Here is a 17,611-nt window from a genome sequence, read left to right as displayed (position 1 = left end):
CGGACCTACCCTCGTTCTCATCATTCTCATGTTTCTCACATACGCATAAAATGCCTTGGGGTTATCGTTGATCCTATCCAAAGATTTTTCATGCCCTCTCTTAGCTCTCCTAATCTCTTTCTTCAGCTCCCTTCTGGCAATCCTGTATCCCTCCAATGCTCTGTCTGAACCTTGTTTCCTCAACCTTATGTAAGCCTCCTTCTTCCTCTTTACAAGACATTCAACCTCCCTCGTCAACCAAGGTTCCCTCACACGACCATCTCTTTCCTGCCTGACAGGTACATACATATCAAGGACACGTCGTATCTGTTCCTTGAAAAAGTTCCACATTTCCACGATATCCTTCCCGACAGCCTATGCTCCTAACTTATGCTCCCCAGATCCTGTCTTACAGCATCATATTTACCCTTCCCCCAATTGTAAAACCTACCCTGTTGCACGCACCTATCTCTCTCCATAACCAAGGTGAAAGTCACAGAATTGTGGTCACCATCACCAAAATGTTCACCCACTAACAAGCCCATCACTTGTCCCGGTTCGTTACCAAGTACCAAATCCAATATGGCCTCCCCTCTGGTCGGGCAATCTACATACTGAGTTAGAAAAGCTTCCTGTACACACTGCACAAATACCGCCCCATCCAATCTTCCTTATCTAAAGAGCTTCCAATCAATGTTTTGGAAGTTGAAATCACCCTTGACTACTACCCTTTGGCTTCTGCACCTGTCCAAAATCTGTTTCCCAATCTGTTTATCCACATCTCTGCTGCTATTGGGGGGCCTATAGTAAACACCCAACAAGGTGACTGCACCTTTCCTATTTCTGACTTCAGCCCATACTACCTCCAAAGGCAGATCCCCCTCGAACTGCCTTTCTGCAGCCGTTATACCATTTCTAATTAGCAACGCCAACACACCCCCTCCTTTTTTTACCACCCTCCCTAATCTTACTGAAACATCTGTAACCAGGAACCTCCAACAACCATTCCTGTCCCTCTTCTATCCACGTTTCCGTGATGGCCACAACATCGTAGTCCCAGGTACCGATCCACGCCTTAAGTTCACCCACCTTATTTCTGATACTCCTTGCATTGAAGTATACACACTTGAGCCCATCTCTGTGTCCGCAAGTACTCCCTGTCAGTGCTACCTTCTCCACAGCCTCCCTACATTCTTGGACATTCTGATAAACAGCTAGTCTACTTGCTTGGCTACAAGTCCGGATCCCATCCCCCTGCCAAATTAGTTTAAACCCCCCCGAAGAGTTCTAGCAAACCTACCTCCCAGGATATTGGTGCCCTTCAGGCTAACAATATTTGGTTTCAGAATAACAGCAGAATGGGCTCAGGGAGTTCTTGTTTAACAATCTGAAAAAGTTAGCTCACAGGGTCAGCAGGTAATAGAGAATGCAAATCAAATGCTGGCATTTATTACAGAGGGAATGGAGTCTAAAAATAGGCAGGTCTAGCTAAAACTATGCAAGGTACAAGTCAGACCACACCTCGAATATTATGAACAGTGTGAGTGCCCGCAGGAAAGATATTGTCGCAGTGGAGGCAGTCCAGAGAAGGGTCACTCGGCTGATCCTGGGAATGGAGGGATTTTCTAATGAGAAGAGGTGGAGGACGTGAAGGTTGAATCCATTGAAGTTTAGATAATGAGAGAGAAATGGAATGAAACATCCAAGATTCTGAGGGGCTCTGATGGGCAGATGCTGGGAAGTTAGAAAATAGAACAGTAGAGCACAGCAACAGGCCTTCGGCCCACCACGTCTATGCTGTCCAAGATATCATTCTGACTCATACCTTCTTCCTGCACATGGGTCCATATCCCTCTATTCTCTGTCTGTTTATGTTTCTGTCTAAATCCCACTTCAAAACTTGACTCACATTTCTACTTCTACGTCCTCCTTCTGTAATATCCACTCTACGTAAAAAAAAAACTTGCCTCACACATCTCGTTTAAACTTCCTCTTTCTCACCTTAAACCTATGCGCTCTATAATTTGAAACTTACACATTGGAAAAGAGATTCTGACTATCTACATTATCTATCCCTGTTCCAAATGTTATATTCCTGTGCTTATTCACCTGTCAGCCTCTGATACTCTCACAAAACAATCCAACTTTGTTTAATTTCCTCTTGCATCTAACACACCCTTAAAAACCCTAATACAGGCAGCGTGCTGATAAACCAGTTTTGCATTCTCTCCAAAGCCTCTCCATCCTTCCTATTGTAGGGAGATGAGACCTGCACACAGTACTCCAAATGTGGCCAAACAAACATTTTATAGAATCACAGCATCAGATGCAAACCACTATACCCAACATTGTGACTGATGAAGGCTAGTGTTCCATTTGCTTTCTTTCCCACCTGAAACACTTCTGTTGCCATTTTCTGGGAATCACTGACTTGCACCACGATCCTTCTGTATATCAATATCCCTCAGTATCCTAACGTTCGTCTTGAATTTGACATCACCTCAGACTTGTCCAGATTAAACTCAATTTGCCATTTCTGTCTATCTCTCCAACTGTTCTGTAACCTCCCGCAGATGTTCATGAATCAGGGAAACAAGAGCTTTGTGGAAAAGGCAGGAAAGTAGAGTTGAAGACTATCAGATCAGCCATGAAAAGATTGAAGGACAGAGCATACTCAATGGGCCAAATGGCCTCATTCGCCTCTTACATCTCATGTTCTGAGCACATTTCAATATATCCTGCATAATATTGTGGGTCTCTGCTCACAAAACTCCTTTATAATGGGATTATTGGATGTTTATTAGTACACAGCATTTGATCTACAAATATGATATGATGTTATAGAAAACCATCTCACATACAATCCAGGATTCTATCCATTACAGCACTGATAATCATTGCTGTATCAGTCGGCATGGAGACCACTGTCACACACAGTTACTGGACTGCCCTTGCCAGAAGTACATTCAGTGCCCTGACTGTAACCATATTGACATTCCCATCACTGTCTGGTGCTCACAAAAGAATTCGTGCTAACGGTTGCTGCTGGTTGCTTATTCTCAGCTCCACTTTTGACATTCAGATCCACATGAATGTCTCATTAATGTATTAACCTCATCCTTCCTTCACAGCTTGTTGACTTTTTACCTAGTCTGCCTACTGGGACTAGATTGGTTATGGATATCTGCTCAGCATGTATGGGTTGGACCGAAGGGTCGGTTTCCATGCTGTACATCTCTCTGACTCTGTGACTCTATCCCAACAAACCTTCAGTATTCACCTCCCAGCGATGGTCATTCTGCAGCTAACAGACAGTTCCATCATATCTGTTCACTGTCATTCCATCTGCCTTATGGCGAATGCAGGGAGTCACTCCTCAGGAGTGGGGGGTTGAACAGATGGGTACAGGTTACAGAGGCTTGAGGATGTTAGATTTAACAGAGTTACATCTGGTCAGGAATGTCAGTGGGCCAAAGGGGTTTGAGGATTGGAGGAAATTACAGAGATAGAGGGAGCTGGATTAAATTTGGGAGATAGGGATAGGGATGGAGAAAGGAAGAGGCACAGAGAGGGGGCTGTTTTATCTAGGAGAGTATTGTGTATACTAACAAAGATATGGAAGGTTGTCATGACTGAAGCCATTTACAGATATAAGAAGGCTTCTAGGCTCTGGAGGCTACATAGATAGGAAAGCAATGGAGAATGCCAGGTTGCGAGTTGGAGACAGTTACACAAATGGGGAGGGTTGCACAAACTGAAGGAGGTTCCTGTGGTCGCGAGGGGTATGGTGTTGGGAATGAGTGTGAAATTTAACAAGATAATGATCAAAGAATTGGAGAAGGATAAGGAGATTACAAATTTTTCACAGCTAAGGTAGGGTTGTATGAGCTGGAGAAGATTACATAGGTAGGGACGGATGGAGAGGTTAAAGGCAAATACATTGACATGGAGGGTGGTATTGGTGGGAGAAGCTTACAAGGATAGACAGGGCTGTCAGGGTTTCCCGGGATGAAGGAATTTAGTATCTACTGGAGAAGCTTAGGAATTAGTGTGTTAGGGACTGGAAAACATGACAGAGACAGAGACAGGGAGAGTGGTGTAGACTAGAGGAGATTCGAAACAGAGGAAGGATTATTGGGACTGGAGGATATTACAGAGATCACTAACACAGCAGGGGCCAGGATTGATGCCTGCGATCCCCTGTGCTGTCGCATTGAGGACCAGTACAGCAGAGGTGAAGGCAGGACGCTCACAAGATGATGGGAATGAAAATAGAATGTTGCTGTTCCTTGCCCAGCTATGTATCTATGTCCGGTCTTCCAGGTCTGAATATAGAAGTCAACTACCTCCACCCTGTGCTGTTTACTGTGAGTGATCTTACCGGCTGCAGGATTTACTGAAGGCTCCAGATCTCCCTCTCTCTCTAACTGACTAACCAGCTTCAATGAGGCGATGGATGAGACAGGAGTTAGGAACATCCTGATTACCTATATGAGACAGAATGGGAAATTAGACTGATGCAATGAGGATAACTCATGCAGAGTTGCACTGAGTCCAGCAGAGATCTTGAAAATCCCAGTCTCCATCCCTTGCCTGTGCTGTTGCATATCTCTGGAGTGGAGAATTCTGTTGACTCAGGATCTCAGACCATCTGTAAGAGGGAGAAATGCTGACAGAGGCAGCAAATAGACCGCCACAGCGAGGGATACCACATGGAGAGATACTGAGTGATGTCACATTATTAGACACTGTATTAACAGAGAATTGTTTGAATTTGTAACAAAGGCACTGGGGTAATTGTGAGGGGAGTCAACCTTCCTATCTCTTTGGCGGTGGGTCACAGACGAGGCTGACTCTCTCCCACTCTTGGGGGGGGGGGTCTGTCGTTGGCTGTACAGACCGATGTGGCCTTTCACAGACTCTGTTACACTTGGGGCAGAAGGTGGCCATGGGACGGGGGTGGGTGGGGCATTGGGGTGGCAGCACACTCCTTGTGCTGTTTTCTCCTGGTTCCCATTTTCCAAACAGAAAGTCTTGAGGTTCTCGACACCTTCCCAATGCTCCTCCCACACTTCGGACGGTCAATTATGAAGAAGCTAACGTTTAGAAATGTGGACGCATTTGTTAAAGAGATCGCTGGGGAGTCTCCTAGCAGGAGGAGTGCAGTCGGAAGAGGAAACATTGTCAGCGTTTAATCAGATGATCGGAACAGGGAGAATTGAAGGTGCTGGAGGTGGTGAGAGTGTTACAGAGAGGGGTAAAGGTCTGAACAATGTTACAAAACCAGTACAAATTGCTGCAACTTGAGCTGTTTGCAAAGGTAGGGATGGACATATGTATTTTCATTGATTCATTCACGGCCTGAGGATGCCACCGGTTGGACCAGCATACATTGCCCTCCTGCTAATTGCCCAGAGGCAACTTAGAGTCAGTCATATTGCTGTGGGACTGGAGTCACATGTGAGCCAGACCATGTAAGAATGTCAGATGTCCCTCCCTAAAGGACATACGTGAACAAGTTGATATTTACCAGATAATCAACAATGTTAATCCTGTGGCCTCACTAATGTCCTGTACAGATACACCATGACATCCCAACTCCTACTCTCAATGCTCTGCCCCATGAAGGTAACCATCCCAAACGCCTGCTTCACCAGCCTGTCTACCCGTGACGCTATTTTCAAAATACTGTGTACCTGCATCCCTGGGTCACTGACTGACAACACTACCCAGGGCCCGAACATTAACTGTACAAGTCCAGCCTGGTCTGCTTTAACACAATACAACATCTTGTATTTCTCCACCTGTTCTTCCTAACCTCACTGGCTCACCAGTACTGTTGATCCCATTGTACTCTTTGATAACCCTCTTCACTGTCCACTTTATCACCAATTTCAGTCTCACTCACACACTTGCTAACCATGACTCCTATGTTATCATCCAAACTGTTTATATAAATGATGCACAACAGTGACCCAGCACCGAACCCCATGGCACACCGTTGGTCACAGACCTGCAGTTTGAGCAGTAAGCCTCTATGACCATACTCCGTCTCCTACCGTCAATCCTGTTTTGTATCCGGTTAGTGAGCGCTCCCTGGTTATGAGTGATCTAAACTTATTAACCAGTCTGCCATGCAGAACCTTGTCAAAGGTCTTGCTAAAGTTCACGTGGACATCGTGTACTGCTCTGCTTTGATCTGTCACTTGTCGACCTCCACACTCAGGTTTGAGGCATGATTTCCCGTGCACAAAGCCACACTGACGATCGTTAATCTGTCCATACCTTTCCAAAAGCATGATGATCTTTTCTCTCAGAATCTCCTCCAACAACTTACCACCCCTGCCATCAGTCTTGTTGGTCTGTAGTGGCTGTTGATAACACAAATATCTCTGGGAGGGGCCCTGCAATTTCCTCGCTTGCTTCTCACAAGGCGCTGGGATACATCTGATCATGTCCCAAGGTTTTATCTAACCTTTATCATTTTAAGACATCCAGCACCTCCTGTTCTCCAATGTGCATTCTTTTCAAGACATCACTATGTATTTTCCCAAGTTCCTGAACTTCCATGTCTTTCTCCACAGTTAACCCTAATGCAAAATATTTGTTCAGTATCTCTCCCATCAGCAGTAATTCCATACAGACAGCCTCATTGATCTTTCAGGGGCCCTATTCTCTCCCTCGTCATAATTTTGCCCTGGTTGGAACTTGTCAAAATGCCTCTGAAATTTCAAATATCCCTCTACCGCAACTAGCCTTCCCCACCTTTATCTATTCTGCCATTTATGATCACACCAAAATATAGAATCCAACAGATTTAAAAATATTCCCCTTTTATAAAATCATGCGTCTTCCATTGTTTCTAAGCATCCAATTATCATTTATTGCCATATCCTTTATGACACATTCCAGCACGTTCCCGACTTACTGTCAGGCTAACACCGTTTGGTTTCAGACTGACTGCAGAATGGATTTTGGGAATCCTTGTGTATCCATCTGAAAAAGGTAGCTCACAGGGTCAGCAGGGAATCGAGAAGGCAAATCAAATGCTGCCATTTATTACAGAGGGAATGGAGTCTAAAATTAGGGAGGGCTAGCTAAAACGATGCAAGGTACAAGTCGGACCACACTTAGATTATAAGGAACAGTATGAGTGCCAAAGGAAAGACATTCTTGTACTGGAGGCAGGCCAGGGAAGGTTCACTCGGCTGATCCTGGAGATGGAGGGATTTTCCAATGTGAAGAGGTGGAGTAGATTGACCTTGGACCCATTGGGGTTTTGGAGAATGGGAGAGAAATTGAATGAAACATCCAGGATTCGGAGGGACTTTGACAGGGTAGATGCCGTGAAGTTATAAACTAGAACAGTACAGCAGAGTAATAGGCCCTTCGACCCACCATGGCTGTGCTGACCATGATGCTATTCTAAACTAATCCCATCTGCCTGTACATGGTCCATATCCCTCTATTCTCTGTCTGTTCATGTTTCTGTCTAAATGCCACTTCAAAACTTTGCTCTCGTTGCCACTTCTCCCACCTCCTGAGCAGATTCCACCCTTTCGGTAAAGAAATCTAGCTTCATTCATCTCACTTAAAACTTCTCACGCTCACCTTAAACCCAGGCGCCCTCATCTTTGATATTTCTATATTGGAAGAAGGATTCCAACCATCCACACTATTCACGCCTTTCCCAATTTTATGTACCTGTACCCAGTCACTTCTCAGTCTCTGATATTCTCGCAAAACAATCCAACTGCGTCCAACCTCCTTACAGTAAACACATTCTCATCCAGGCAACATTCTGCCAACCCTCTCTTGCAACCTCCCCAAAATCTCCACACCCTTTCTGTAGTGTGGCGATGAGAACGATACGCAACATTCCAAACACGGCCGAATGAAGTATCATTCAGCCACATCATGACATGCAAACGTCTGTACTCAATACTGTGACCAATGAAGGTAAGCATATCATACTCCTCCTTTACCACCACATCCTATTGTGATGTTATTTTCAGTAATCTACGGATTTGCATCCAAGGTCATCTGTTTATCAATGTTTCCAATTAGTCAATTAGTGCACTTCCCGCTTCCATTTGACTTCATAAATGCATCACTTCACACTTGTCCCGATGAAATTCGATTTGCGATTTCTCTGCACAGCATTCCAGCTGATCTACATAGTGCTGCAACCTTTAACACTCTTCCTCACTATCCACAATTCCCCTAACTATCTCTAATCATTACATGCCTTTACAAATGTCGTCTGCAAAATACTAATCAAACTGCTGACCTTTCCATCTGAATCACAGATATAAATTACACACAGACATCGCAGCACTGATCCTTGTGAAACAGCATTGGCCACAGACGTCCAATCAGAAATTCACCACTCCACATGCCTCAGACTACAATCACCAAGAAAATATTGTATCCAACTTACCAACGAGCATGGATTGTGATTTGATCTTCCAGATCCCCCTTGCTATTTGGAAGTTGTCCATTCAACATGACTCTATATTTTGATTCCCAGATTAAATTGGCTGTCTCACTAATGCACTGACTGCATCCTTTCTTCACAACAAAATCCTTGTTTGGTTTTTTTGCTGATCCTGCCTGAAACCCTACAACCCCTCAATAATCACATTGCTGTCATGATCATTCTGCAGCCACCCCTACACAATAACAGTTCGATCATATCTGTTCTCTTCAGTTAATGCCATCATTTCATTTGCCTTGTTGCAAATGCATGGCGCGTGTCACCGAGAGAGGGCATTTGAGGGATGGATAGAGGTCACAGAGTGGGAGAGATGTTTGGGGGCGCGACAATGTTGCAGGGTTAAACATAGTTACAGTTGCTACAGAATGTTCGCACGAGAAAACATTTTATTGTTTGGAGGAATTTAGAGAGATAAAGCATCTTTGATTAGACTTCAGAGAAAGGGATGTGTGTAGGGCTGTGGATCGTTACATGAGAACATCACAGGGAGGGTGGTATGGACTGGTGAATATTACAGGGAAAGGGAGGGTGGTATGGACTGGTGAATATTACACGGAAAGGGAGGGTGGTATGGACTGGTGAATATTACAGGGAAAGGGAGGGTGGTATGGACTGGTGAATATTACAGGGAAAGGGAGGGTGGTATGGACTGGTGAATATTACAGGGAAAGGGAGGGTGGTATGGGCTGGAGAATGTTGCAAGCACATGAAAGATGAAATAGACTGGAGAATGTTGCAGGGAGAGGGATGAAGTTGTAGACTGGATAAAGTTAGAAGGAGAGATGATTTTATGCACTGGCAGGCATGTCAGAGAGAGTGAGTGGTGTGCATGCTGCAAGATACAACAGGGATAGGGAAGCTTGTAGAGACTGGAGGAGAGAGTCATAGAGAGACTTGTGAGAGACCATATTCATTTATGAGCATCGGATGTGCTACAGTGAACACAGACCTTTGCAGATATAAACGAGGATACAATGGACACAAAGCAGTCACACCTATACATAGGTATACAGGAACTGATGGAATTGAAGAGATTACATAGACTGGGAGTGTTGTATGCAGTGGAGTAGATTAAACTGATGGGGATGGTTTTAGAGACTCAACAACGTTAGGAAATAGTGGGGGTTGCAATGGTGAGAGCAGGTTTCAGCACGGTGGGGGATACAGACCTGAAGGAGCTTTCACAGATAGCAATGGCTTTCGGGTCTGGTGGGGGCTGCACAGCACAGGGAATTGTAGTGGCTGGGGGCATTTACACAAATAGGGAGAGTATTAGTGGTCGGCAGAATTCACAAAAACGGGTCTGCAGGACAGGACAGAAGGGTTGTATCAACTTGATGGTGTACACAGGCAGGAAAGGTTATGTGGATTGGAGCAGCTCACCATGACAGAGAGACGCATGGAGACTGGAGATGTTGCAGAAAGATTACAATGTTTAATTCTATAGAACTCCACATAAGTCTGTCCTGGTTCTTTCTTTATGTTTCTGAACAGCTGTCGTTACGCTTCTGGTACTAATCCATAAGCACATAAAATAGCCTTTTCAACATGTGCATAATCTCCTGGACACTCATGAGACCTCACTGGCTCTGCCTAACCGCTTAGACTGAACTAGCTTTATTCACAAGACCTCAGGCCACTCCATCTATCTCTCCAATTTTTCAAATGAAGTACAGAGGTCCTTGAAAGTAGTCACAGGTCCATAGGATAGCAAAGAAGGCACTTGGTATGCATTCCTTTATTTTTCAGTGTATTGAGCACAGGAGTTGGGAGGTCATGTTGCGGCTGTACAGGACATGGTTAGGCCACTTTTGGAATATCGTGTGCAATTCTGGTCTCCTTCCTATCGGAAGGATGTTGTGAAACTTGAAGGGTTCAGAAATGATTTACAAGGATGTTCCCAAGGTTGGAGGATTTGAGCTATAGGGAGAGGCTGAACAGGCTGGGGCTGTATTCCCTGGAGCGTCGGAAGCTGAGGGGAGACCTTACAGAGGTTTACAAACTTATGAGGGGCTTGGATAGGATAAATAGACAAAGTGTTTTCCCTGGGGTCGGTGAGTCCAGAACTATAAGGCATAGCTTTAGTTTGAGAGGGGAAAGACATAAAAGAGAGATCAGGAGCAAATATTTCACAGAGAGGGTGGCACGCGCTTGGAATGAACTGCCAGAAGAAGTGGAGGAGGCTGGGACAATTGCAACAGTTGAAAGGCATCTGGATGGGTATATGAATAGGAAGGGTTTTGAGGGAGATGGGCCAGGTTCCGGTTGGTGCGACTGGATTGGCATGGACAAGTTGGAAGGGTTTGTTTTCATGTTGTACATCTCTATGATTCCCTGACTCTAATTGCTGAAGTTTCAAATGACTGCAGGCAGTCAGTGATCGAGATAGAATTGTAAGGTCTTTTGTGGGGTTACACAGTTCGGGAGGATTGCAGGGTCTTGATGATATTGTATGTGGAAGTAGGGTTGTCGGGACTGAAGGTGGTAATAGAAAGAGAGAGAACTGCAGGGGATTACTGAGACCTGGAGGCTCGTGGTCTGTGGTGGAAGTTCTACGTAGAGGGATGTTTTGTGGAACTGCAGGACCTTGGAGAGATAGGCAGATTTGAAGGGGGCTAGAGGGGTTTACAGATGCATGGAGAAATGTAGTGACTGGAGCATACAGAGTGGTGAGGGCTGTAGGAGATGCAATAATTTAGAAGGACTGTAGAAGCTGGAGGCGTTCACATGACAAGGAGAATTGTAGGAATGTGGGGAGTTTACAGAGGTAGGGAGGTTGGAGCATTCTAAGTAATTAGTGGTTTGGAATACTGACTAGACTGGGGAAAGTTTCAGAATGATGGAGGGATAGAGCAAAAGGAAGCAGTTGCATAAAATTGAGGAATATAAATATGTCACTTCGGTGCTGTGCCACTGAGTGTCATCAGGAGGACAGTTGTCCTCATTAAAATGTACAGATCCTCAGGGGAATGGACAGGGTGGATGCTAAAGGGATTGTTCCTTCAACTTATGGGAGAGAGACAATCAAGCAGACTCTGTTTGGCAAAGGTGGAGAAGGGGGAATTGTCTTTTTCTTCCAATGGCCCAAACCTACTGCAGGTTTGTTCCCGCACAGCTCAAAGGAATGCAATGCGATAACATTGGTAATTTAGGATTGCAGGAGATACGAGACCAAGGCCAGGTTGGAATGGCTGGAGGGAATGGGAGAGAAGGGAGATGTTCAACAGCTGGAAGGGTTTACAGGGAGCGGACACTATCAGGACTAGAGAACATGACACGCTCACTCATGAGAGGGATATAACGAAATGGCACAAGGTCAAACACAGGAGGAGGATTCCAAACTCCATACCTTTCATTTACTCAGGGAGCTGCTGTCACCCAGTCTGGTGCCAAGCCCCACATACAAATAGAGTCTAGGTGAGAGTGGTGCTGGAAAAGCACAGCAGGTCAGGCAGCATCCGAGGAGCGGGAACATCGACATCGGGCAAAACGTCGATTTTCCCGTTCCTCGGATGCTGCCTGACCTGCTGTGCTTTTCCAGCACCACTCTAATCTAGACTCTGATCTGCATCTGCAATTCTCACTTTTGCCACAAACAAACAGCATGAGGTTTCCCAGCTGCTGGTGCTCAGGGCCCAGTGCACTCACCCCTGAACCAGGGGTGAGGTATTTACACAGTTACACATTCGCCAGAAACACTGTGTCCGAGCCGACATAAACTGGTAAATTCACACTCTACCAGGCAAAGACCATCTGCACTCAGATTTCCTGGTGATACAATCCTCTGAGTGACAGTCTGCAGAGAACAACAGAATCCACAAATCCCCATTGCATGGGTCAGGGTCAATGATAAAAGTTTCATTCTTTCAAAAATGACAACTCCTCAATTCCTGCATCTCACAAAACTGCCATTTAAAAGTATTAAAATAAAGAACATTCTAAACGAAGGTTTTGATGAGGTGAGCTGTGGTGAGTCCTGTAGATCTGGACGTTACCCCAGATACATTGAGAGCACTTTCTACCAGAGCGTGACCAGGTCAACCTCAGGCACACAGAGAGAATGGGCAAATAGGTTCACGATCTGAACTCACATCTCCCAGCCAGGGAACCTGAAACTGTGCACAGTCATTCTGGTAAAGATCTCTAGAAACAGGACATCAGAACCAGAAGACTGGAGGTTGACTATCGTGTTGCTATTATTTAAGGAAAGCATTAAAGAAAAGCCAGGGAACTATCGAGTAGTGAGCCTGACGTCGGTGGGCACGTTGTTGTTGGGATTCGTGAGGGATAGGATGTACATGCATGAGTCAGGGTCAAGGAAATGCAAGGACTGATTAGGGATCGTCAACATTGCTTTGAGAGTGGGAAATCATGTCTCACAAAATTTATTGACTTTTTTGAAGAAATAACATAGAGGATTGATGAGGGCAGAGCATTGGATGTGATCTATATGGACTTCAGTAAGGCGTACAACAAAGTTCCCCATTGGAGACTGGTTCACAAGGTTAGATCTCACAGAATACAGGGAGAACCAGCCAATTGGTACAGAACTGGCTCAAAGGTAGAAGACAGAGGCTGGTGGGGGAGGGTTGGTTTTCAAACTGTAGGCCTATGACCAGTGGAGTGCCACAAGGATCATTGCTGGGTCCAATATTTTGCATTATTTACATAAATGATTTGGATGTGAACATAAGAGGTATACTTAGTAGGTTTGCAGATGACAACAAAATTGGAGGTGTAGTGGCCAGCGAAAGAGGTTACTTCCAATTACAATGGAATCTTGATCAGATGGGCCAATGGGCTGAGAAATGGCAGATTGAGATTAATTCAGATATGTGCGAGGTGCTGCATTTTGCCAAAGCAAATCTTTGCTGGACTTACACACCTAATAATAAGGTCTGACTGAATGTTGCTGAACATAGAGATATTGGAGTGCAGGTTCATTGCTCCTTGAAAGCAGAGTCGCAGATAGGTAGGATAGTGAAGGAGGCATTTGGTATGCTTTCTTTTATTGTTCAGACTATTGAGTACAGGAGTTGGGAGGTCATGTTATGCCTGTACAGCACTTTGGTTAGGTCACTTTTGGAATATTGTGTGCAATTCTGGTCACCTTCCTATCGGAAAGATGTTGTGAAACTTGAAAGGGTTCAGAAAAGATTTACAAGGATTTTGCCAGAGTTGGAGGGTTTGAGCTAAAGAGAGAAGTTGAATAGACTGGGGCTGTTTTCCCTCGAGCAGCGAAGACTGAGGGGTGACCTTACAGATGATTATAAAATCATGAGGGGAGGAGAAAGAGACAAAGTCTTTACCCTCGGGTGTGGGAGTTCATAACTGGAGGACATGGGCTTATGGTTAGAGGGGAAGATATAAGAGACTTAAGGGGCAATTTTTTTCATGCAGACGGTGGTACATGTATGGAATGAGCTGCCAGAGGAAGTAGTGAAGGCTGATACAAAGACATCTGGATGGGTATATGAATAGGAAGGGTTTGCAAGAATATGGGCCAGATGCTGGTAGGTGGGACTGGATTGGGTTGGGATATCTGGTCGGCATGGACAGGTAGGACAGAAGGGCCTGTTTCCATGCTGTAAATCTCTTTGACTCTAAGAAAGGCTGAATGGTTCAATCAGCAATGATCTGTGGTTCAAATCATAACATCCTTCATGTTCCACAACCCATACTTGGTTCCATCCTGCAGGTTCTATGAGTTCCAGTCCCTCTAACCTCCTGCAGGAACCACGTCCCTTCCTATATTAGCACCATCCTCCAGGTTCTGCAGCCGTTCCTACCTCTGTAACATGGCCCGGGCTCTACAACCCTTCCCTCCTCTGCAATGTTCCCCATAAGGGCAGTGGAGGCCAGTGGCATTTACAAGAGTTAAGGAGGGATATTGGGACTGGAGGATTCAAAGTTTGTGAGAAGATTTGTAGCTCGGGTGCTCGTTGCTGTGGTTCTGTTCGCCGAGCTGGAAGTTTTTGTTGCAAACGTTTCGTCCCCTGTCGAGGTGACATCCTCAGTGCTTGGGAGCCTCCTGTGAAGCGCTTCTGTGGTGTTTACTCCGGCATTTATAGTGGCCTGTCCCTGCCGCTTCCGGGACTGGAGGATTTTGCATGCATTAGGAATATAGGGACTTGAGGAGGTTTCACAGTTTATGAGTGTTGTAGCGACTGTAGGAAGTTACAAAGATTGGGATGATTTCAGATTGGAGGATTCTGCAGAAAAACTTTACATGGTTAAAGGCAAGATTCTTAGCAGTGTACACAAACAGAGGGATCCTATGTCCCTGAAGTTTCCACCCAATTTGAGAAGGTGTTAAGAATGCGTATGGTGTGTTGGCTTTCATTTGCAGATATGGCTAAGACCCTAAACAAATTTTTCACTCCAGAACTTACTGTGGAAAAAGACTGGGGAGCTCAGGGAACAACAGAAATACGTTAGACCACAATTGGAGTTCTCTGCAATTCCAGTCTCCCTGCTCTAGGAAGGATGTTGTGAAACTTGAAAGGGCTCAGAAAATATTTACAAGATGTTACCAGGGTTGTTGCTGAATAAGCTGGAGTTATTTTCCCTGGAGCATCAGAGGCCTAAAAGAGGTTGATATAAACATGAGGGGCATGGATTGGGTAAACATTCAAGGTCTTTTCCCAGGGGTTGGGAAGTCCAAAACTAGAGGGCATAGGTTTAAGTTTAGAGGGGAAAGGTTTAAAAAGGGACCGAAGGGACAGCCTTTTCATGCACATAGTGATCTGTGCATGGAATGAGCTGAGAGAAAAAGTAACGGAGATTGATACAATTACAACATTTAAAGGGTATCTAGATGGGTATATGAGTAAGGGTTCAGAGGTACATGGGCCAAATGCTGGTAAATAGGATGAATTTATTGAAATCTTCTGGTCAGCATGGATGAGTTGGACTGAAGGCTCTGTTTCCATGCTGTACATCTCTATGACTTGAAAAGAGTGCATGTTATAGAAGAGGTGATGCTTGTGGTTTTAAAACACAAAGGTATGGAAAGCCCCAGGACCCGATTAAATGTATCACAGGACATTGTGGAATGCTAGGGAAGAAATTGAGGAGCTACTAGCAAGGGTATTTGGACCATTGACAGCCATGTGTGATGGGCCGGAAGGCTGGAGGGTGGCATAGTGGGCAGTGAAGGGGGTTTTCTAATGTTACAAAGGGATCTTGATGAAATGGGTGAATGGGCTGAAAAACTGTAGATAGTATTCAATCTGAATAAATGCGAGGTAATGCATTTGGTAAAACAAACAAGGGTAGAGCTTATACAATTAATGTTCGGGTCTCGGTTAGTGTTTTAGAGCAGAGGGACCTCTGGGTTCAGGTACAAAATTCTTGGAGCTTGCATCAAAGGATGGATAAGACAGTGCTTGGCATGCCTGACTATTGCTCAGTCCATTGAGTGGAGGATTTGGGATGTCATTATGATATTGTACAGACATTGGTGAGGACTCTTCTGCAATACTCTGTCCAGTTCTGGTTGCCCAGTTATAGAGAGGATATTATTGATCTGAAGGGCGTTCAGAAGAAACTTACCAAGACCTTGCTGGGTATGAAATGCTCGAGTTCTGAAAAATGGCTGGATACGCAGAGTTTTTTTTTTCAGTGGAGCCTGGAGGTTGAGAGGTGACCTTACAGAAGTTTAAGAAAAAAAGTTGGGATATAGATAGAGTTAATGGTCATTGCCTTTTCCTTAGGATGAGGGAGTCAAAGTGGACGGGCCACATTTTTAAGGTTAGAAGAGAGAGATGTTAAAGAAAAAGGATATAAGGGGCAAATTGTTACACAGAGGATGGTTTGGGTATGGAATGAACTTCCTGAGGTAGAGGTCAGTACAATTACAATGTTAAAAATACATTTAGTTAAGTACATGGATAGGAAAGGGTTTGGAGGGATATAGGCAGCAACAGGCAGCTGGTGATGAGTTTAGTTTGAGATTATGGTTGGTATCAACTGAAGGGGTCAGTTTCCATGCTGTACAGCTCTGACAACAACATGGTTTTGTTCCATTATTTAAGAAAGACTGCGATGGAAAGCCAGGGAACTAAAGACCAATTAGCCCAATGTCAGTGGTGGGTACGTTGTGGAAGTGATTCTGCCAGACAGGAGTCACATTCATTTGGAAAAGGCGAGGATTGATGAAAGATAGTCAGCACGGTCTTGTGCAGACAAAGTCAGGTCTCACTAACTTGATTGTTTTTGTTGAAGTGGTGACCGTACATTGTCTACACTAAAGTCAGCAGGACCTTTGACGGGATTTAGCATGATATCCTGGTTTGTAAGATTAGATCACATGTGATCAGGGGGAGCTAGCCAACTGGATACAAAATTGGCTTGACAGTAGGAGACAAAGGGTGGTGGAAGAGGATTGTTGTTCAGACTGGAGGCCTGTGACCAGCGGCGTGCTGTAAGGATCGGTGCTGGGTCTACTGGTGTGCATCATCGACAAACGATTTGGTTGAGAATATCAGAGTCATTGTTAGCAATTTTGTGGATGATCAAGTTAATGGCGTAGTGGGTAGTGAATACGGTTATCAAAGGGGATCTCGACCAACTGGGCCAGTGGGCCAAGGCATGAAAGATGGATTTTAATTCAGGTGTTGAGTTTTGGACTAACACAGTTAATGGTACAGCCCTGGGTAGTATTGTCGAACAGAGGCAGACCAAGGGGTGTAGTTACATTGTTCTTTGGAAGTGGCATCATATGTGGACAGGGTGGGGAAAGCGGCATTTGGCACACTTGCCGTCATTGGCCAGCTCTTTGATATATGAGTTGGAGATATTTGCAACATTGTCTTCAATATTTCGCTAGGACAGAGGAGGCTTATAAGGGGTGACCTTATACAGGTTTTTAAAACCATGCAGGGAGTAAGAATGGTGAATAGCCAATGGTAAGTGAGTCCAAAACTAGAGGGTATAAACGGGAGGTGAGAGAGCAAAGATTTAAAGAGGGAGCTGAGCGGCAACATTATACACAGAGGATGGTGCACAGACAGAACGGACTGCCAGGGCCACATGGAGGAACAAGAACAATTACAACATAGAAACGAAATTTAGGGAGGTACATGGAGAGGAGAAGGTTTGAAGGGATATGGGCCAAACAGAGGCAAATGCAAC

Source organism: Chiloscyllium plagiosum, unplaced genomic scaffold (assembly GCF_037043375.1).
Source record: "Chiloscyllium plagiosum isolate Xiang-an unplaced genomic scaffold, Cpla_swu_hap1 HiC_scaffold_29, whole genome shotgun sequence".
In the NCBI taxonomy this organism is placed as follows: domain Eukaryota; kingdom Metazoa; phylum Chordata; class Chondrichthyes; order Orectolobiformes; family Hemiscylliidae; genus Chiloscyllium; species Chiloscyllium plagiosum.
This window is presented reverse-complemented; position numbering follows the sequence as displayed.